We start from the raw sequence: 22,576 nt of genomic DNA, 5'->3' as shown, positions 1-22,576 counted from the left end.
TACGAATATCCAGTTATCTACGCATACAATCTACTCATTATCTACGCATATAATTTACACATATCCAGGGCCACATTTGCAGTTCTTAATATATAAATCTATCTATCTATCTATCTATCTATCTATCTATCTATCTATCTATCTATCTATCTATCTATCTATCTATCTATCTATCTATCTATCTATCTATCTATCTATCTATCTATCTATCTATCTATCTATCTATCTATCTATCCATCCATCCATCCATCCATCCATCCATCCATCCATCCATCCATCCATCCATCCATCCATCCATCCATCCATCCATCCATCCATCCATCCATCCATCCATCCATCTATCTTCAAACTTTATCTATTTCTAAGTAATCTATCTTTCTTTCTTTCTTTTGAACTAATCTATCTTTCATTCTTTTTTCTTTCTTTCTAACTATCTTCTATCTATTTATCTATCTCTTTCTAAGTAATCTACCTTTCTTTCAAACTAATCTATCTATCATTCTTTCAACTAATCTATCAATCTAACATTAAACTTCTTCAAACTTTCTGGTCAGGCTTTCTCAAGCCAACTTAAAGTTTGTTAACAAACTTTACTTTTCTAGTTACGATTATTCTGGTTAAAAATCGCATTTAAAATGCGATTATTATTATTTTTTTATTTTTACAAATGAAGTGTTTATATAACATTGTGTTTATATATTTATATGGCTAATAATAGTAATCATAATAATTATGATTATTATTATTGCTAAATAAAAATAAAAAATATTAACATTACAATAAAATTTTCATTATTAACATTTTTAAATAGCATTTAAGAATAAATATAACAGTATAATAATAACTAGAAAAAAAGTTTGTTGAGACCAACTTTAAGTTGGTTTGAGAAAGCCTGACCAGAAAGTTTGAAGAAGTTTAAAGAAGTTAGAAGTTTAAAGTAGTTTAAAGTTAGATTGATAGATTAGTTGAAAGAAAGATGGATTAGATAGAAAGAAAGATACATTAGTTAGAAAGAAAAAAGATGGATAATTTAGAAAGAAAGAAAGATGGATTAATTAGTTAGAAAGAAATAAAGAAAGATGAATTATAAAGAAAGAAAGAAAGAAAGAAAGAAAGAAAGACAGAAAGAAAGAAAAGACTGATTAGTTAGAAAGAAAGAAAGAAAGAAAGAATGAAAGAAAGAGATATATTAAAAAGAAAGAAAGATTAGTTAGAAAGAAAGATGGATTAGTTATAAAGAAATAAAGAAAGAAAGATATATTAGAAAGAAAGAAAGATGGATTAGTTAGTTAGAAAGAAAGATATATTAGAAAGAAAGAAAGATGGATTAGTTAGAAAGAAAGAAAGAAAGAAAGAAAGAAAGATGGATTAGTTAGAAAAAAGAAAGAAAGAAAGATGGATTAGTTAGAAAGAAAGAAAGAAAGATGGATTAGTTAGAAAGAAAGAAAGAAAGAAAGAAAGATGGATTAGTTAGAAAGAAAGAAAGAATGAAAGAGAAACGAAGAAAGATGGATTAGTTAGAAAGAAAGAAAGAAAGATGGATTAGTTCGAAAGAAAGATTAGTTAGAAAGAAAGATGAATTAGTTAGAAAGATAGATGGATTAGTTAGAAAGAAAGAAAGAAAGATGGATTAGTTCGAAATAAAGATTAGTTAGAAAGATAGATGGATTAGCTAGAAAGAAAGAAAGAAAGAAAGAAAGAAAGAAAGAAAGAAAGAAAGATGGATTAGTTAGAAAGAAAGAAAGAAAGATGGATTAGTTAGAAAGAAAGAAAGATATATTAGTTAGAAAGAAAGAAAGAAAGATTAAAAAGAAAGAAAGATTAGTTAGAAAGAAAGATGGATTAGATAGAAAGAAAGAAAGATTAATTAGTTAGAAAGAAAGAAAGATGGATTAGTTAGAAAGAAAGAAAGAAAGAAAGAAAGATAGATTAGTTAGAAAGAAAGAAAGAGATATATTAAAAAGAAAAAGATTAGTTAGAAAGAAAGAAAGATTAGTTAGAAAGAAAGAAAGATTAGTTAGAAAGAAAGAAAGATGGATTAGTTAGAAAGAAAAAAAGAAAGATGGATTAGTTAGAAAAGAAAGATGGATTAGTTAGAAAGAAAGAAAGATGGATTAGTTAGAAAGAAAGAAAGAAAGAATGAAAGAGAAACGAAGAAAGATGGATTAGTTAGAAAGAAAGAAAGATGGATTAGTTCGAAAGAAAGATTAGTCAGAAAGAAAGAAAGATGGATTAGTTAGAAAGAAAGAAAGAAAGATGGATTAGTTAGAAAGAAAGATAAATGGATTAGTTAGAAAGAGAGAAAGAAAGAAAGATGGATTAGTTAGAAAGAAAGAAAGATGGATTAGTTAGAAAGAAAGAAAGAAAGATGGATTACTTAGAAAGAAAGATAGATGGATTAGTTAGAAAGAGAGAAAGAAAGAAAGATGGATTAGTTAGAAAGAAAGAAAGATGGATTAGTTAGAAAAAAAGAAAGATGGATTAGTTAGAAAGAAAGAAAGAAAGATAGATGGATTAGTTAGAAAGAAAAAGAAAGATGGATTAGATAGAAAGAAAGATAGATGGATTAGATAGAAGGAAAGATAGATGGATTAGTTAGAAAGAAAGAAAGAAAGATGGATTAGTTAGAAAGAAAGAAAGAAAGATGGATTAGTTAGAAAGAAAGATAGATGGATTAGTTAGAAAGAAGGAAAGAAAGAAAGATGGATTAGTTAGAAAGAAAGATAGATGGATTAGTTAGACAAAAAGAAAGAAAGAAAGATGGATTAGTTAGAAAGAAAGATAGATGGATTAGTTAGAAAGAAAGAAAGAAAGAAAGAAAGATGGATTAGTTAGAAAGAAAGATAGATGGATTAGTTAGAAAGAAAGAAAGAAAGATGGATTAGTTAGAAAGAAAGAAAGAAAGATGGATTAGTTAGAAAGAAAGATAGATGGATTAGTTAGAAAGAGAGAAAGAAAGATGGATTAGTTAGAAAGAAAGAAAGAAAGATGGATTAGTTAGAAAGAAAGATAGATCAGTTAGAAAGAGATAGATAAATAGAAAAAGTTTGAAGATAGATAGATAGATAAAAACAGTTTATAGATAGATTAGTTATTAGTTAGAAAGAAGATAGGTAGTTTAAAGCTTAATTGACCTATCGTAAGCCCCTCCCCTCGAACGCAGATGAGCCAATAGCAGTTGAGTATCAGTTGCGCCGGGACCGGAACTCTGACACCTTTAGGTGTCAGCCCCATAGAGAAACATTTGAAAATCTGAAGCTCTCATCGATTTGATGGTGTTTATGCTACAAAAATGCTAAAGATGGATTAGATAGAAAGAAAGAAAGATAGATGGATTAGTTAGAAAGAAAGAAAGAAAGATGGATTAGTTAGAAAGAAAGAAAGATATATTAGTTAGAAAGAAAGAAAGAAAGATTAAAAAGAAAGAAAGATTAGTTAGAAAGAAAGATGGATTAGATAGAAAGAAAGAAAGATTAATTAGTTAGAAAGAAAGAAAGATGGATTAGTTAGAAAGAAAGAAAGAAAGAAAGAAAGAAAGAAAGATAGATTAGTTAGAAAGAAAGAAAGAGATATATTAAAAAGAAAAAGATTAGTTAGAAAGAAAGAAAGATTAGTTAGAAAGAAAGAAAGATTAGTTAGAAAGAAAGAAAGATGGATTAGTTAGAAAGAAAAAAAGAAAGATGGATTAGTTAGAAAAGAAAGATGGATTAGTTAGAAAGAAAGAAAGATGGATTAGTTAGAAAGAAAGAAAGAAAGAATGAAAGAGAAACGAAGAAAGATGGATTAGTTAGAAAGAAAGAAAGATGGATTAGTTCGAAAGAAAGATTAGTCAGAAAGAAAGAAAGATGGATTAGTTAGAAAGAAAGAAAGAAAGATGGATTAGTTAGAAAGAAAGATAAATGGATTAGTTAGAAAGAGAGAAAGAAAGAAAGATGGATTAGTTAGAAAGAAAGAAAGATGGATTAGTTAGAAAGAAAGAAAGAAAGATGGATTACTTAGAAAGAAAGATAGATGGATTAGTTAGAAAGAGAGAAAGAAAGAAAGATGGATTAGTTAGAAAGAAAGAAAGATGGATTAGTTAGAAAAAAAGAAAGATGGATTAGTTAGAAAGAAAGAAAGAAAGATAGATGGATTAGTTAGAAAGAAAAAGAAAGATGGATTAGATAGAAAGAAAGATAGATGGATTAGATAGAAGGAAAGATAGATGGATTAGTTAGAAAGAAAGAAAGAAAGATGGATTAGTTAGAAAGAAAGAAAGAAAGATGGATTAGTTAGAAAGAAAGATAGATGGATTAGTTAGAAAGAAGGAAAGAAAGAAAGATGGATTAGTTAGAAAGAAAGATAGATGGATTAGTTAGACAAAAAGAAAGAAAGAAAGATGGATTAGTTAGAAAGAAAGATAGATGGATTAGTTAGAAAGAAAGAAAGAAAGAAAGAAAGATGGATTAGTTAGAAAGAAAGATAGATGGATTAGTTAGAAAGAAAGAAAGAAAGATGGATTAGTTAGAAAGAAAGAAAGAAAGATGGATTAGTTAGAAAGAAAGATAGATGGATTAGTTAGAAAGAGAGAAAGAAAGATGGATTAGTTAGAAAGAAAGAAAGAAAGATGGATTAGTTAGAAAGAAAGATAGATCAGTTAGAAAGAGATAGATAAATAGAAAAAGTTTGAAGATAGATAGATAGATAAAAACAGTTTATAGATAGATTAGTTATTAGTTAGAAAGAAGATAGGTAGTTTAAAGCTTAATTGACCTATCGTAAGCCCCTCCCCTCGAACGCAGATGAGCCAATAGCAGTTGAGTATCAGTTGCGCCGGGACCGGAACTCTGACACCTTTAGGTGTCAGCCCCATAGAGAAACATTTGAAAATCTGAAGCTCTCATCGATTTGATGGTGTTTATGCTACAAAAATGCTAAAATGTCGTGCCTGAGGTACTGTAATGTTGCGTTCACACCGGACGCGATTCGCGCGATTCGCGCGAGTGATTTACATGTTAAGTCAATGCAGAGACGCGAAATGGCATTCTGCGGCGCGATTCGCGCGAATGAGGCGGCGAGATTCGCGCGATTCGCGCGATTGAGGCGGCGAGAAGGACGCGACTTGAGCGTTTTGAACGCGCGATTCGCGCGAATCGCGTGAATCGCGCGAAAAGCTCAAGTTGAAAAATCTGAACTTTGGCGGATATTTCGCGCCGCGTTAACCAATCAGGAGCTTGCTCTAGTAGTGACAACAATGAAGAGAAAATCTGTATATTGATATCTGGTTCAGACAATATGATTATCACTGTGATAACATTAAATTACATGAAACACAACCCAGTCTCTTTTTGTTAAATGCAAGTTTATGTATGATCAATAATACAAAAGTATCAGTAATGTATAACAAGCTATACATGAAACAAAGCAACAATGCAGTCAAACATTCAAAGTCAGTGCTAGTAGGCTAACGTTACAACTGCAACGTACAGTTATAGCCTAAAAATATAAAGTAATGAAACTTATCTTTGCCCTCAGCCTAAACGATTTGCCAGGGAACAAATTATAGATCCATGAGACCAAAGATCGGCCGTTACAAGACGAATTATAGCTCGAGACACACCACAGAGACATCAGAGCCAGCGGGAGACGGCAGAAGGACTGGCCGAGGAAAGGTTGCCCTCGCCGGCTTTCACGTGCGCTGAGCGCGCTGTCCGCTGGAGCTCACAGCTCCGACAACGGCAGATAAAATGTTCAAATAGGCACTGTTTATGTAAATAAACCACAGATTTGAGCTTTAAACAACTACATTATCGACTGAAAAAGTCTTAAAACTACGTTTTGTCACACATTAACAGTAGATATGAACAAAAAAAAGACATGTAAACACAGCCCATGTCAGCCATTTCTCAACGAGACGAGCTGCTGGCGGAAGCCCCGCCCATGACGCGAATTCGCATCTGTTGTGCAGTAAATGTCACACGCGATTCGCGCGAATTTCACGCGCGATTCGCGCGAGTAAACTCAAAATGTACACGCGTCCACCTTCGCGCGATTAGCGCGAATTATTCGCGCGAATCGCGTCCGGTGTGAACGCCACATAACACTGACTCCAGGGATCCTGAGAGGATTTTCTGTTTGTCATACTCTCGTTAAGTTACGATTAAAGTCCCTGCTAACATACAAACCGAAATAACTAACTGTTCTCACGTCATGTAACACTGTAGGTCAAAAACACAAAGGTCTACATTTCCGTGCCTCTCCATATTAAACTGGTTATATGTAAATTAATTTTAGACATGTTTAAGGTCTACATTATCTGTCCTACTTATGTGGCGTTCACACCGGACGCGATTCGCGCGAATAATTCGCGCTAATCGCGCGAAGGTGGACGCGTGTACATTTTGAGTTTACTCGCGCGAATCGCGTGTGACATTCACTGCACAACAGATGCGAATTCGCGTCATGGGCGGGGCTTCCGCCAGCAGCTCGTCTCGTTGAGAAATGGCTGACATGGGCTGTGTTTACATGTCTTTTTTTTTGTTCATATCTACTGTTAATGTGTGACAAAACGTAGTTTTAAGACTTTTTCAGTCGATAATGTAGTTGTTTAAAGCTCAAATCTGTGGTTTATTTACATAAACAGTGCCTATTTGAACATTTTATCTGCCGTTGTCGGAGCTGTGAGCTCCAGCGGACAGCGCGCTCAGCGCACGTGAAAGCCGGCGAGGGCAACCTTTCCTCGGCCAGTCCTTCTGCCGTCTCCCGCTGGCTCTGATGTCTCTGTGGTGTGTCTCGAGCTATAATTCGTCTTGTAACGGCCGATCTTTGGTCTCATGGATCTATAATTTGTTCCCTGGCAAATCGTTTAGGCTGAGGGCAAAGATAAGTTTCATTACTTTATATTTTTAGGCTATAACTGTACGTTGCAGTTGTAACGTTAGCCTACTAGCACTGACTTTGAATGTTTGACTGCATTGTTGCTTTGTTTCATGTATAGCTTGTTATACATTACTGATACTTTTGTATTATTGATCATACATAAACTTGCATTTAACAAAAAGAGACTGGGTTGTGTTTCATGTCATTTAATGTTATCACAGTGATAATCATATTGTCTGAACCAGATATCAATATACAGATTTTCTCTTCATTGTTGTCACTACTAGAGCAAGCTCCTGATTGGTTAACGCGGCGCGAAATATCCGCCAAAGTTCAGATTTTTCAACTTGAGCGTTTCGCGCGATTCACGCGATTCGCGCGAATCGCGCGTTCAAAACGCTCAAGTCGCGTCCTTCTCGCCGCCTCAATCGCGCGAATCGCGCGAATCTCGCCGCCTCATTCGCGCGAATCGCGCCGCAGAATGCCATTTCGCGTCTCTGCATTGACTTAACATGTAAATCACTCGCGCGAATCGCGTCCGGTGTGAACGCACCATAAGGAGGACTCCTTTTTTGATGGGTATTATAGTCTACTGGTGGTGAAAGGAAGAGCTTGCACGCAGTTTATCGGAGTTGTTTTGTAGATCAAACAAAGTTTACCAGTTATTAACTGCACCGCCGAAAAGATATACGGTCTGTGTATATGTTTGTTTACTGTTAGTTTTATGAGTGTTTTTGTGTAGTTTGTTGTGTATGTTAATGGTAAAGCAACGGTGAGAGAGAGTTTGTGAATGAGACGTTAATCCGCACTTCTTATGCTTTGTTTGTTCAGCTCTTACGATGATTTTTTTGGAGTGAAAAATGACATAATAAACTTGATAAACCATCAGTAAAGTTTGGCCATCATTCAGACGGGATATACGCCACATTCTGTGTCCAAAAACATCTTGGGATAAGGTTTTCACACTGACGGCTGTCATTGTAAGATATAGCAACTCCGTTTGTTTGTCCGAGTTAGCAACAGTAACTAAGGGGGGCGGGGCTTACCGATAGGTCAATTGAGTTTCAATGGCTTCTAGCAGTTTAAGTTAAACAGTTCAAACAGTCATGAACCTTTGGTCAATGAAAGTCTATGGGATTTTTATGATATTTAAATATACATTTTTAGGAAAACCGTAATTCAAATCAGTCTGAAAAGATATAGCACGTCAGAACAGTATGAAGGTCTGACCCGAGTTTGGAGTTTGTAGAATAGCAGTCAGAACATTTTGGGTCATAAAAAGAATAATAATAAGTTTAAATAGGATTTCAGTAAGTTGGCTTTCTCAAGCCAACTTAATAATAATAATATTTATATTTTACAGAAAAAATTATGGGTTACCTGTTAATATGCAGACAGCCTATGACTAAAAAACATTAGAAAGGTCTAAGGATTTAAAGTAAAAAAAAAATAATAATAATTATATATATATATATATATATATATATATATATATATATTATTATTATAAAAATCTGTGCTTTTTATCAGTGATATCAATTTCTTAAAGTCTATGTCTTTAAAATGAAATATGATACATCCACCTGTGGGGATTAAAACTCCTGTACATTGAAGAAAAACATGGTTTGTCATAAAAATGTATTTAGAAGTATTATTTTACTTATTTTCTATACCCAAAAGTTTAATTCATACTGGAAGTCAGAGGGCACCCTCGAGCAGAAACTCCACATTTTCCTCAGAGAAGTAATCGTTTTCAGGAAATCCCTAATGTCTAGCTAGCTCTGTAGGCTGAATAAAACGAAAATCGAAACGCTTTGACTGATTAAACATGAAGATAATACTTCTGCGACAAGATATGGTGTTGAGTTGAGTTCTTCAAGCCTTCTCGGGTATTTCCATAATAAAGTATTCAGTGCTGATTGACATTCTGTGATAAGAAGCCCTATCAGCTCGACTGACGATATGAAGCGAGTTAAAGCATGTTATTAAACGTATTTTGTTGGACAACGGGTTTATGAACGCTTCACATTACTAGTTTGTGAAGATGTTTGACGCGTGTTGCTTTTTCAAACGCACGTTATAAACTCGCAGGGCTTTCAGATGGAGCAGTGTCACTGACGCGCTGGGCATTTATTTATTTCATTCAAATCGCAGCCTTTGCGCTTTCATAATCGCACATAAGCCAAATGGTGATTGCGGTTCGATCGTGCAGCCCTATTTCAGATGATATTACATTAAAAATGTCCTGTCTCTTCTAAGCTTTATAATGGCAGTGAATTGTTGGGTCATTTTTGAAGTCCATCTCACTACAGTGGTTCTAAAATAACTTTATGAATCGGCGAGAATAGTTTTTGTGCGCAAAAAAACCCTAAATAACGACTTATATAGTGATGACGATTTCAAAACACGGCCTCATGAAGCTTCGAAGCGTTATGAATCAGTGAGTCGAATCATGATTCGGATCGCGTGTCAAACCGCCAAACTGCTGAAATTTGGCGATCCAAACTGCTGATTCGACTCACTGATTAATAACGCTTCGAAGCTTCATGATGCCGTGTTTTGAAATCGTCATCACTATGTAAGTCTTTATTTAGGGTTTTTTTGCGCACAAAAATTATTCTCGCCGATTCATAAAGTTATTGTAGAACCACTGTAGTGAGATGGACTTTGTAACGACGTCTTTAGTACCTTTTAAGGGTCTTGAGAGTGAACCGTGCATTGAGCCAATGGAGGCCTTTCAGAGCCATCAGATTTCAACTAAAATATCTTCATTTATGTTCCGAAGATGAACGGAGGTCTTACAGGTGTCGAACGACATGAGGGTAAGTAATTAATGACAGAATTTTCATTTTTGGGTGAACTAACCCTTTAATAAAGCCTTCTGAAGCGAGTTATTTTAGTCTATAAAGTTTCAAATATGGATATTTTTCTTACACAAATGCGCCACTTCGCTTCAGAAGGCCTTTATTAACCCCCCGGAGCCGTGTGGAGCAGTTGTATGATGGATAGATGCACTTTTATGGACCTCAAAAATGACCCAACAATTCACTGCCATTATAAAGCTTGGAAAAGCCAGGGCATTTTTAATATAACTCCAATTTTATTAGTCTGAAAGAAAGATGAAAGATTTGGGTGCTCGAGCCCCTGCCCTTTTTCTAAATGAATCAAAAGTGCCCCTCTCAGACAAATATCAATGATAATATCGTGGTCAATAAAACTAAATAAATGTGATTATTATAACATGACAATGTATACAATAGTAACGAACGGCTCAAAAGTCGGACAATTTCTGTTGAGGCGTTACCATAACGCGTTGCTATGGGTTGCGTGCGTTTAGATTGACAGCTGATTTTCCAGTGTTTGGAAACGGCTCTCGAGCCAAATATAGTCCTTTCAGAGAGTGTGTGGCCTTACGGGAAAAAATAAACCAATATTTTTTTTCATCCGTAATCAGAGCTAATGTGTTGATTTAATTACAAATCTATATATGATATATTTTAAAGTATTACACAATTCACCAATGCCCGTTTGTCATGTATATACACCAACCAATCGTGATCTGGCAAAGAAAGTTCAAATTCCATTGGGCGATGTGAAGTGGAGCGGTAATTTTCTGTTCTTATTCATAAATCGGTTGAAAATTACATGGACAGACGAACTAATGTTTGTGGAATGATTTCCTGCGGTTTGTCTCATTTTATAAATTGCATCACTGACAAAATGGATTTTAACTGACAACAAACAAATCTGCACAAAACCATGCAGCAGCAAGAGTCGCATTAATGGTAAGTAGTGTTAAATTAGTGTTAATTAGTGTTAAATTCACTTGTATTTATGTATATTGATACACTGTTTACTATTTCATGAAACTATCATAGTAAACAAAACCCAAGTGCCACCAGCACCTACAGGCCTATTATGTGAAGTGTAGGCTGGCGAAATGGTTATGTGAAAGGATTTTATTATATTACCATTTTTTTTATATTATTTATGCAGCATTATGAAAGAAGTCTCTTATGGTCATCAAGCCTGCATTTTTCAAGAAAAAACAGCAATATTGTGAAATAGTATTAAAATAATGGTTTTCTATTTTAAAATATTTTAAAATATAATTTATTCCTGTGATCACAGCTGGATTTTCAGCATCATTACTTCACACTTCAGTGTCACATGATCATTCAGAAATCATTCTAATATGAGGATTTAATGTCAATGATGGAAACTGTGATACTCTTTTCAAGATTGTTTGATTAATAAAAAGTTAAAAATAACAATGTAATAATATTTCACAATATTGTTTTTTCTGTATTTTTGATTAAATAAATGCAGGCTTGATGAGCATAAGGATATATATATATATATATATATATATATATATATATATATATATATATATATATATCATATTGCCCCTTTTTTACATTTGAGCCTCTGCCCCTGAAGAACTCTCTGCACGGCCCTGGTCTGGAGAGCTGAAGCGTTCGTCTGATATGAGGTGAAATTAATTGCATAAATACCGTTCTCTCAGAAACCGATCGTTTCGTGTCTTAAAGGGTTAGTTCACCCAAAAATGAAAATTCTGTCATTAATTACTCACCCTCACGTCGTTCGAGACCCGTAAGACCTCCGTTCATATTCGGAACACAAATGAAGATATTTTTGTTGAAAGCTGATGGCTGAGAAAGGCCTCCATTGGCATTCAGTACACTTACACTCCCAAGACGGATAAAAGGCACTCAAAACATCGTTACAAAGTCCATCTCACCACAGTGACTCTACAATAATCTTACGATGCGACGACAATAGTTTTTGTGCGCAAAAAAAATCAAAATAACACCTTTTTCCAACTTGTTACTGCCTTCCGTGTGTGCCTCCACGACGCATGCGCGAGAATATGACGCAGATCCGGCGTTCGGACAGATGACCCAGAAGTGATTTGTTTACAATCAGAGGAAGACGCGCGTATCTCAGCTGTTGGATTCTACATTGATCGTGCTTTAGGTCTCGGCGTAGTGCTCAAAATGGGGTTAGAGTGTGCATTTCATGGAATCCCGAGCCCCGGCGCTACGTCATATTCTCGCGCATGCGTCGTGGAGGCACACGCGGAAGGCAATAACAAGCTGGATAAAAGTGTTATTTTGATTTTTTTTTGCGCACAAAAACTATTGTCGTCGCATCGTAAGATTATTGTAGAGTCACTGTGGTGAGATGGACTTTGTAATGACATTTTAAGTGCCTTTTATCGGTCTTGGGAGTGTAAATGTACTGAATGCCAATGGAGGCCTATCTGAAGCCTTTCTCAGCCATCAGCTTTCAACAAAAATATCTTCATTTGTGTTCCGAATATGAACGGAGGTCTTACGGGTCTCGAACGACATAAGGGTGAGTAATTAATGACAGAATTTTCATTTTTGGGTGAACTAACCCTTTAAGACATCAATGTGTCGTCACGAGCCGCGGGGTTTAATTTGAAGTTGTCTGTCCATGTTTTTTTTTACTCTAATAGAATTCACCCCATTGACAAGCAAATGCAAAAAGAGTGGTAAACATTTTTAGTGGTAGTGCATTTTTTTTATCTACCTGCTAACATACATTTAATTTTACCTGCCATGTAGATCATTTACATTGACATATAAACCCCTATAAAACATAGCAAAAATGTGGTGATGTCATAACCCACACAGTTGCCTATACTCAAGGGGGTGGTCCATCTTACCCCACTCCCCCCACAATGCTGTCATGTTAATCTAAACATGTCTCCATGATAAACGATCTGTTTAAAAGCTTTTAATATGGGCAGAACCAAACAAACATGAATTAGCACAAAGTCAGATCTTAACGTGTCATCCAAGCTACCGTGAGATTGGGTTTAGTGGAGATCATGCGAGGTGTTAAAGCGCACACAGCCAGCCTTCAGCCCCCCCTCCATCCGAGCCCAGAACACACACCAGCACTGCCACTTATTAACCACGGAAACTCAATGGACATAACCTTTGACCCCAAGCCAGACATTACTGCCAGCAGTTAGTTCCTTTCTAAATTAACTTCTAAATCATTCGTCCACTTGTGTGAACGTGTTACGAGGTTAGACAGCGGGAGCTGGTTTAGCCAAACACCGACTCTCGGATGTCTTAATCTCATTGACGGAAAAGTTGCGTCTCGGCCCTGATGATCCCGCGCTCTTGATTTCAGTGTTTGTGTATTTTCGTTGCAGCTTTGAGAGAAAAATCGCACTCGGATACATCCACGCACACACAAACACAAACACAGAGGATGCAAAGTAGAGAGGCTCTCCAAATCCTGAATAAAAGATTACCCCCCTCATTCAGCATGGGGGTTACAGATAAAATGTTGGACAGAATATTGGGCAAGAAATGTTTCTGCCGAGAGAACCGAGAGGAAATAGAGTGAATAGAAAAGAGAAAGACAGTTGAGGGAGGAGAGCATTCAGCACAGGATATAAAAGGAACGGAGAGAGAAAAGAAAGAGGAGAGTGGGGGAGAGAGCGAGAGAGAGAGAAGAAGAGCGAGAGAAGGGGGAGGGAGGGAGAGAGCGTGCGAGCAAGAGAGAGAAACAGAAAGAGGAAAGGGAGAGAGACAGTGAGAGAAAGACAGGAGAGAAGGGGGAAGGGAGGGAGGGAGATAGAAAGAAAAAGAGACACACAAGAGACTCAAAAACCACAGAATATTAAAAAAAGAAAAAAGAAGAAGAAGCAGCAGCAGCAGCAGCAATGTCTGGCTTCGGCTCCATGAAGATAGACAAATTTGAATGAACATGGGAGGCTATATTGTGTGCATCTGAATGAGACGGGAGTCCACACCCTGCAAAACTCGGCACAAGTTCATTGTGTCGGGCCTGGGAGCATTGAGGAGCGCCACTCCTCTGCATGGGTGCGTTTCCCTGCGGTCTGAGGTTGGGAGGTCAAAGCCTCGACCGGCTCCTGCCGCTGCCTTCAAGAGAACAGTTGCCTCCTGCCTCCCATGCCGTTTCATCTCATAATCCTGCTAATGGCAGTTAAATGGACTGACGGCACGAGTCCGGCCGCCTAGTTTCACGTCCGATTTCATTGGGCCCGCGCTCAAACGAAGAGGCCTGTAAATACAAGCGGGTCTGACGCCTGACCGTATGCACAGTCTCATTTGCGGGGTCTCATAAACAGCATGGAAAAAGTGGCCGTCCTTCGGCGCGCTCGGGCTCTTTTGTATTTCTCCCTCACCTCACGGTAACAAATTTCAACCTGAATTACTTTTTCTTTCTCCCAAGTTTCATTCTTTTAAATCAAAACCCCTTTGTCTCTCTCTTCTTTTGTACCTTCTTCTTGTTTCCATGGTTACCCCTCTCTCTACGCTGTACACTATCTATCTCTCCCTCCGTTTCCCTCTCTGTCTCTCTCACTCTGTTCTTATCTTTCTCATTTTGCTTTCATCTCTGCCTCCCTTCCTCCTGCTTTATCCCACACCCTCCTCACTCCGGCTTTTATCTCTTTTCACTTTCATCTGTCTTTCACCTTTCTCTCCCCTTCAAGCCTGCCATTCCATCATGCTGTTTTTTTTTCTTCCGTTTCTTACTTATGGAGATGGAGAGCGAGAGAGAGATAGAGAGAGAAAAGTTTCATCTGTTGCCCTATCAATTCTGCATTTTTAATCACTTTCCATTCGTCCAATCCCCTGCTTCATTTCCACTGGCACTATCTCTCATTTACATGTGCGCTAGACAGTGGTCAGTTCTTCAGTGCTCATCTTCTCTGTTCTACAAGCTTTCGGGAGGACTGGCGTGAATCAAACCGGTTATCGCGTGTCCTCATCTCACCACGGTTATTTCAGCATGGCGTAGATGTCTATGTGATGTGTTTATAATTAAATTCATAGTGAACTGTTTGCAACCCATTTCACTTTCATAATGTGATGCATTTCTGAGTGAAATGGGATATGGAAATATAAAACGAATTGATTTGGCTGTGAAAAATGGACATTGCAAATAAGAATTACATACCTAAGCAGCTATTTGGATATTGGTTAACATTATCAAATAGGCCCGGTTTACACTTGGTATTAAGATACGTTTCGGGTCGATCGGATCATAAGTGGACAACGCTACATACAGTCCACTTGTCCACTTTCGACCATTTCCAGAGGTAGTCGATAACGCATTGCTTTCGCAAGTGTAAACGCTCACGTGGTCGAATGCGTTCAGACAGCCACAAAAGAACGCCCACTCTCCGCCTACTGACCTAATGCATAAACATTATGGGAAGCGCGCTAGCCAGACAGGATTTAAACTCTGTCAGCTGGAGACCCAAGTTTGGTTTGATGAAGAAAAACATACCAAGCACAATGTTCTCTCACCATTCCTGATTTCTAACACACACTCGACTCGCAGCGTTCAGCTGGTCTTGTGGCTGTCAGAGCAGAAACGAAAGCTGCTGCTCTCCGTATGTTTTTCCGTTGTATCCGTGCGTGTTCATATGTAAATTGTGAGACCTTATTTTGACCTTTAGATCGAAACATCTGAAAAAGCCCATACGTTTACCCTCCCCTCGAAGAAATCAGGACAGAAAGTGTACACAAGAGAAACACCGGGCGTAAACGGGTATGTCTCCCTCATACTTGTGATCCGATCGACCAAAACGCATCTTAATACCAGGTGTAAACAGGGCCTAAGTGATGTCAGCGGAAGTGTAATTGCAGTAGAATAAGTTGCTTACAGATAAGGGGAGGGGGGGTGGTCATGAATTGAGAAATACAATTTTCCTTGATCTTTTGACATTTAAAAGGTTGTATAAGAGTTTCAGAAGTCAAAACTTCCTTGTTAGCCCCAAAACAGCTTTTATTGAAACAAAGCTGCCAAAACGACTCGTTTCGGAGTTTGTCTGTGTATGTCATAGACAGTCTCTGCAGAAGAAGATCAACGCCCACTTCTACATCGTGGCCTCTTTAGCCCCGCCTACTGGTTCACACATGGAGTAGGAGGTGAGTAAATACGGGAGTGACGCAAACAGAGTTTTATGCATTGCCTTCCTTGTAATGCGAACATTAGGAAAGAGTGAATGAACTTTATGTTTAACAAGTTCCAGATTGCGTCAGTAAAACACTGTTCCTTTGTTTGCTTCATTTTACTGTGGATTTGGTTTTAAACAAGTCAGCTCGACGCAGGCTTTTCAGAGACGCTGAAAATAAAAGATAAAATCGGCCGACTGCCGACAATATTGGATCCAACAGTCATGTCACAACCAAGTGGCAACCTTCCGGTCTCTCTCTTGAATCCAACATGGAAGTGACTTAAACTGCAAAATTATCGACTGGCCATTACAGACAGGCTCCAAAAGGGAGTCAATCCCATAGTATTGAGAATTTACCGTTTCATTTGAGAAAATTGTCATATCATGAACACAGACACTCAAAGGTCACGACAACCCGTCAAAATAAAAGTTTGGTTTAAAAAATTGAAATTGACAGAAAATATCAGGCTACTGTTGTAGCCTACAGTAGATTTAGCTATATGTAATTATAATACATCTTTTTTTTTATAAACAATGTTTACTTTTAAACAGCATACAGGCTTTAAATGTTTGTATTATTTACTTATAATGATTATCTTAAATAATAAACTTAATACATTTAATATATATTTTTTAAATAAAAAATAAATAAATAAATAAAACATTTAGCAGTGGTACCGAAATTGGTTAGCCTGGATGCCAACCGAATTTAGCCCCGCCCACAAAAATTTTTGCTCGGGCAAATCGTTCTGGACTCACTCCATAGAGGAGTAATTATGCCCGAACAGAAACTGTTCGGACCAATGAAATTGTCAGGGCGGGCTTTAGACGATGATGGACAGATGATCAACATTAACGTAATCATCCACGTCATCGAAGGCTCTTGGGTTGAATTTGCTCTTATCCTAAACGGAGAACTTGTTCGTATATGCATTCACCTTCACTATTTCTCTCAGAAACGATGATCGTGTTGGTAAGTACTCCTTGTATCCTTAAATTATTTTATTACTGGCAAAGATCGTTTACACTCATCTTTTTCTTGTAACGTTACTTAATCCAGCGTGCGTGCAGACAGGGTTGCCAAGTGTTTTTGCAATGTCGCGCACAATTGCTACTCAAAACTATAGCCCAAAACAATAACTTTCCAGGGGGTTCTCCGGAAAAAAATGGCGTTTGGTTGGCAAAATATGTTATTTTGGCAAGGTTGCCTGCTAAAATTCGCATTCCTGGGTTTATATAATCACATAATTGGGGTCGCTTCAACCCGCGGACATGGAGAAAAACACGGACTTGGCAACACAGTGCAGTTGAGTTCTGTTGACATTTGACAACTAACGTTATGCGTCGCTTCGTTGCTCTGATTGGTTGTGGGTCTATCCAATTGAGGTCTTTCCTGGCTCGGTTGAAACACGCCCCATAATCAAAACTCAATGGAGCGGTACCAGACTCATATTCTGACTAGAATTGAGTATGGCCACGCCAGGCTAGAAATTGGTACCAAGTACCATACAATTTTTATGGTTTGGTACCGACTACTGGAATTTTGGTACCGTGACATCAATATTTTGGTCTATATAGCTAATTTTGCCCTTCATGATAACTGTGAGGGGGGTGATTTTTTTTATAACTCATCCATTTAAATTATATTCGCCTTAAAGTTAAGGGCATGACCACTTGAGTGACAGATGGATTGCCGTTGCTGGTTTCAGTAACCAGCACCTCAGCTCCACCCACGTCCCGCCTCTTTGCCCATTTTCGGTTATCCGGGCGTGACGTGCTGCCAAGATGGCGACCACCAGCCCCACCCACTTTGGGCTTCAAAAATGCTCTTCAGAAACCTATGGTTTCCTGACGGCTACCTGACATCATGGACGTAGTGTCCATTGTTTTATACAGTCTATGGTCACAACACACAAGCGTGAGTAACAATGTTTTTTAGCCTGTCTATTGCTTTGTCTGTTACAGATCGTTTTATATGTACTCACTTTACTGAAAATTATTAACAATGAATATGGATGACAGTACGACAAACAATGGTATTCATTCATGATTTGTTTACAAGAAACACTGCAAGTTATCCTTTGTCAACTATAGCTGTGGTAACTCCAAGTATTTAAACTTCATTTGCCACAACCAAGGCTTATAAAGCATATGTAATACGCATAAATGGTTCACAGTTGGCAAATGCACCATGTAACAAGATAAACACCTTTCTGTAACGTCTTTGTTTAAACATGTAATAACTAACTCACAAATACATAAGGAATAAATATAAATAAAGATGATTAATTACCAAGCTATCACAGACTGGAGCATCCTTGGTATTTGAGGAGTAGGTTTGTCTTCTGATTCGGGATCAGACTCTGGCTCAAACATGTATGACGAACATCAGAAGTTTTCCAAAAAATTCCACACGTGTAGCGGTGACGTTGAAAAATATTTAAATATGCAAATCTGTTACCCAATCATAGCAGTGGGTATTTACCTACAAGTTTTGAATGCGGTACACCCTTACAATCAAAGCGTTTCAAAGAGAGGGTCAAAAACAGGATATAAAAATATCCTATCAGTTCTAAATTAAGATGTTTTTTAATGTAAAAATATTGCTAACATTACAAGTTGACCATTTAAAAAAAAAAAAATACCCCTTTAAATAATAATGAGCATAGATGAGTCATTCCCAATAAGGGAATGTGGAATGTGCAACAGAAAAGTCAATTTTGAGCTGGGTAAAAAAAATAAAGAATTTGTATATACTGTATATATATCTAGGCAGCAAGTGAACATTCACTCAGAGTCAGAGCATCTCCAAAACTGCAGCTCTTGTGGGGTGTTCCCGGTCTGCAGTGGTCAGTATCTATCAAAAGTGGTCCAAGGAAGGAACAGTGGTGAATCGGCGACAGGGTCAAGGCTTATTGATGCACGCAGGCATCAGAGCATCAGAACTGGACCACGGAGCAATGGAAGAAGGTGGCCTGGTCGGATGAATCACGGTTGCTTTTACATCACATGGATGGCCGGGTGCGTAGCTTACCTGGAGTACACCTGGCAACATGATGCACTATGGGAAGAAGGCTAATCGGTGAAGGCAGTGTGATGCTTTGGGCAATGTTCTGCTGGGATAACCTTGGGTCCTGCCATCCATGTGGATGTTACTTTGACACGTACCACCTACATAAGCGTTGTTGCAGACCATGTACACCCTTTCATGGAAACTGTATTCCCTGGTGGCTGTGGCCTCTTTCAGCAGATAATGTGTCCTGCCACAAAGCAAAAATGGTTCAGGAATGGTTTGAGGAGCGCAACAACGAGTTTGAGGTGTTGACTTGGCCTCCAAATTCCCCAGATCTCAATCCGATCGAGCGTCTGTGGAATGTGCTGAACAAACAAGTCCGATCCATGGAGGCCCCCCCTCGCAACTTACAGGACATAAAGGATCTGCTGCTAACATCTTGGTGCCAGATACCACAGCACACCGTCGGGGGTCTAGTGGAGTCCATGCCTCGACGAGTCAGGGCTGTTTTGCCAGCAAAAGGGGGACCAACACAATATTAGGAATTTATATCATAATGTTATTCCTGATCGGTGTATAAGGGTTAGTTCACCAAAAATATTTAATAACCCCATGATTTACTCACCCTCAAGCCATCCTACGTGTATATGACATTCTTCTTTCACACAAATACAGTTGGATATTAAAAAATGTCCCAGCTCTTCCAAGCTTTATAATGGCCGTGAATAGGGGTCGAGATTTTGGCCAAAAAAAAAGTGCGTCCATCCATCATAAAAGAAATCCACACAGCTCCGGAGGGTTAATAAAGAACTTCTGAATCGAAGCAATGTGTTTGTGTAAAAAATATCCATATTTAAAACTTTATAAACTAAAATAACTAGCTTCGACAGACTGCAGTACGCATCGATTTACGGTGAAAGAGTAACACATGGCGTATTGTTGAACGCGGAAGCGCAGAAGATCAAAAGAGCAAAACAAAACACCGGTCATGAATTAGAAGTCTAAAATTAGAATTTTTAAAGAAAAATATCGGAGGATTTCGATTGAAGAGAAGAGGATCCTATTTGTTTGAACCGCGAAGGCGGCAAAGTTCAAACAAAGTACTCCTACATCCTACGTCATGCATCATGTCAGGGGTTGCTCTTTTCGGCGTATCGTATACACCTAGGATGGCTTAAAAGTAGAGATGCTCCGATCAGCATTTTTGGGGCCGATCACCAAGATCATGATCTGCCGATTGCCGATCACAGAATGGCAAGGGAATGGGAATCTTTTATCTATAATCTTGCAGAGTTTGCACCATTTGTAGAAATGAAACTAACTCTAAATTAACTGTATTGAGCAAAAAAACTGTAGAAATAGGCTAGAGTCAAGATCTTGAAGAACCACCAAGTGTTTATTTTAGAAAATGAGATAACTTAAGGCCACTGTAGGCCATCTTTCAGACATCAGCAGTTTATTCGACAGCTGTCACTTTAAGAGCGAACACGGATACGGTTACATGCAGTTGCACAAATGTTCACTCGTGAGTCACGACGGGGTTTACGTGCATACTCGTCAAGACGGTAATTTAGTACATACATTTGTGTGTATCTGACCATTTCAGCGCAATTTGTACTCGCAAGTTTTTTGTGAGCTGGCCTGTGCTGTGTGTGAGCGCGCGCTCACGGTCTGGAGAGCGCGCGAGTGCTGAGTGGTTTGAACACTGGCAAGACTTAAAAATAAATGCAAATGATAAACTTTAGTGACGATGCGACACTGCCTCGATTGTGCAAGTGGCAAATCCTGTGTCAACTGTGCAGCTTGATTTTAGTGCAGATGCGATGCGCTGATGTGAAGCCATTTGAGCATTTTGAAAGGGAGAGAGAGAGCGCGCGCACGCGGTGATTCACTCGCGCTGTTTGTGAACTTACGTCTCACAGAAAGTTTTCAAATGACTGCGTAAGTTATTTAATATAGAAATATGAATTTTACCTCACCTTCAGCATTATAATTATTTTACCCGCGCCGGAAAGAGAATGAGACTGTGTCGCTGCATGTCATGCCCCAGCACTCACGGCAGGCACGGGGTTTATGTGTCGTCAGCATGCGATCGGTTCATGAGATCGGCCTTTTTAGAGACCGCCGATCAATCATCCCAAAGCGATTATCGGCAGATAGAGATCGGTTGCCGATCAATCGGAGCACCCCTACTTAAAAGTGAGTAAATCATGGGATCAATTTTGGGTGAACTATCCCTTTAAATAAACAGCAATCGAACTGCATCATTTGGGTCCTCTTGTTATAAGGTTATTGTAGAATTTACAGCATTAACTGACAGTGAATTTCTTTCATATGTAAGCAAAATACACATTATGATTGAAACATGCCCCAAAGAATCAGACTTAAATCAAATTTACCCAGCCCTAATTTTAATTTGATGGTGACTTTAATAACAGAGAGTGAGATTTCTTATGCTTTGCACGCTGTAGGGTTCCTTCATATCCTTTACCTATGGTTCCTAGTGAAAACATGTGGCAGGACATTTATTGTGGCCTGTCAGCTCAGTGCTGTGATGAAGATGTCCCTGTGAGGCCTAGACACCTCCTATGAGGAGATAACGCTCCTCATACACAACTGCAGCAGTAACATGTAGCAAGATACAGTATCACAACCTCAACAACAAAGAAAACCAGCGAGACACAATATACCCCTGTACATTACGCAGGATTACTCAAAATGAGACAAGTTTGCATGCACGGAAAGGCACCTGAGGGCGTTTCATTAGGGCTAAACCGAGTGCTTTATGTAAGTCTCTACACAAAACACACTGAGAAAAAGTCCCTGGCGTAGTCTGGTTGAGAGACTGACTGCAGTAGGAGGAAGTGTTATGCTTGAGATCTGACTGAAACTAACCTCCCTCCCCTGCTCCTTCCCTTTCCCCTTTCCCTTTAAGTACCACAACTATTCAGAAAAGAGAATAAAGAAAACCTGAATAGAGGAAGAGAAGAAATAGAGGTCCCAAAGAGCTAAAGAAAAGCGAGAGAGAAAAAAAACAATGAAAAGAGAAACAGGAATGAAAAGCAGCCAGAGAGAAAGAAAGAGAAGAAAGAGGGACAGCGAGAGGGAGGGGGAGACAGAGAAAAAAGAAGCAGAGCAAAGGCTAGTGCTGAGCGAGAGAGCGAAAGAGAGAGAGAGAGAGAGAGAAAAAAAAAGACTCTTTTTTTCCCTTTTTATTTTTTTTTAAATATGGATTTAATGGCATAAAATTAATAGCACAAGAAAATCTTAACCAGCCTACATAACAGATGAAGGCAGAAATGAACCATTTCTCTGGTTTAAATGCATTCAGCTATAAAGTCCATCTCGACTACACATCTATCACAAGATTTCATCATACTCTTGACAGATAAATCTGTGGTAAGTTGCAAGGAGGAGGGTTCTAATTTTAAGACCAAAGTCAAAAATTCACACCACGTCCTCTGCATGAAAGTCTAAATAAGTCCAAATGATTCATTTAGGGTAAGATGGGGGAAAGATGGCTCCAATGTGCATTTACTTTTAAATTGTAACTTATTTAAATTTAAAGGGTTAGTTCACCCAAAAAAGAAAATTAGCCTATGATTTACTCACCCTCAAGCCATCCTAGATGTATATGACATTCTTCTTTCAGACGAACACAATTGTAGTTATAATAAAAAATGTCCTGGCTCTTCCAAGCTTTATAA

At 38.1% G+C, this 22,576-nt stretch overlaps 1 protein-coding gene across 1 annotated transcript in view; it reads left to right on the top strand.

The window, feature by feature from the left end:
- Positions 1 to 6,447: 6,447 nt before the first annotated feature.
- LOC307131377 (RNA polymerase II elongation factor ELL2) overlaps positions 6,448 to 22,576 on the top strand; it is a 379,314-nt gene continuing 363,185 nt past the window's right edge. The window contains exon 1 of the mRNA XM_079824988.1: positions 6,448 to 6,764. The gene's annotated coding sequence lies outside the window, so the exon portion shown is untranslated. The remainder of the gene's footprint in view (positions 6,765 to 22,576) is intronic.

This window comes from Gobio gobio, assembly GCF_949357685.1.
Source record: "Gobio gobio genome assembly, chromosome: 9".
Taxonomy (NCBI): Eukaryota; Metazoa; Chordata; class Actinopteri; order Cypriniformes; family Gobionidae; genus Gobio; species Gobio gobio.
This window is presented reverse-complemented; position numbering and strand designations above follow the sequence as displayed.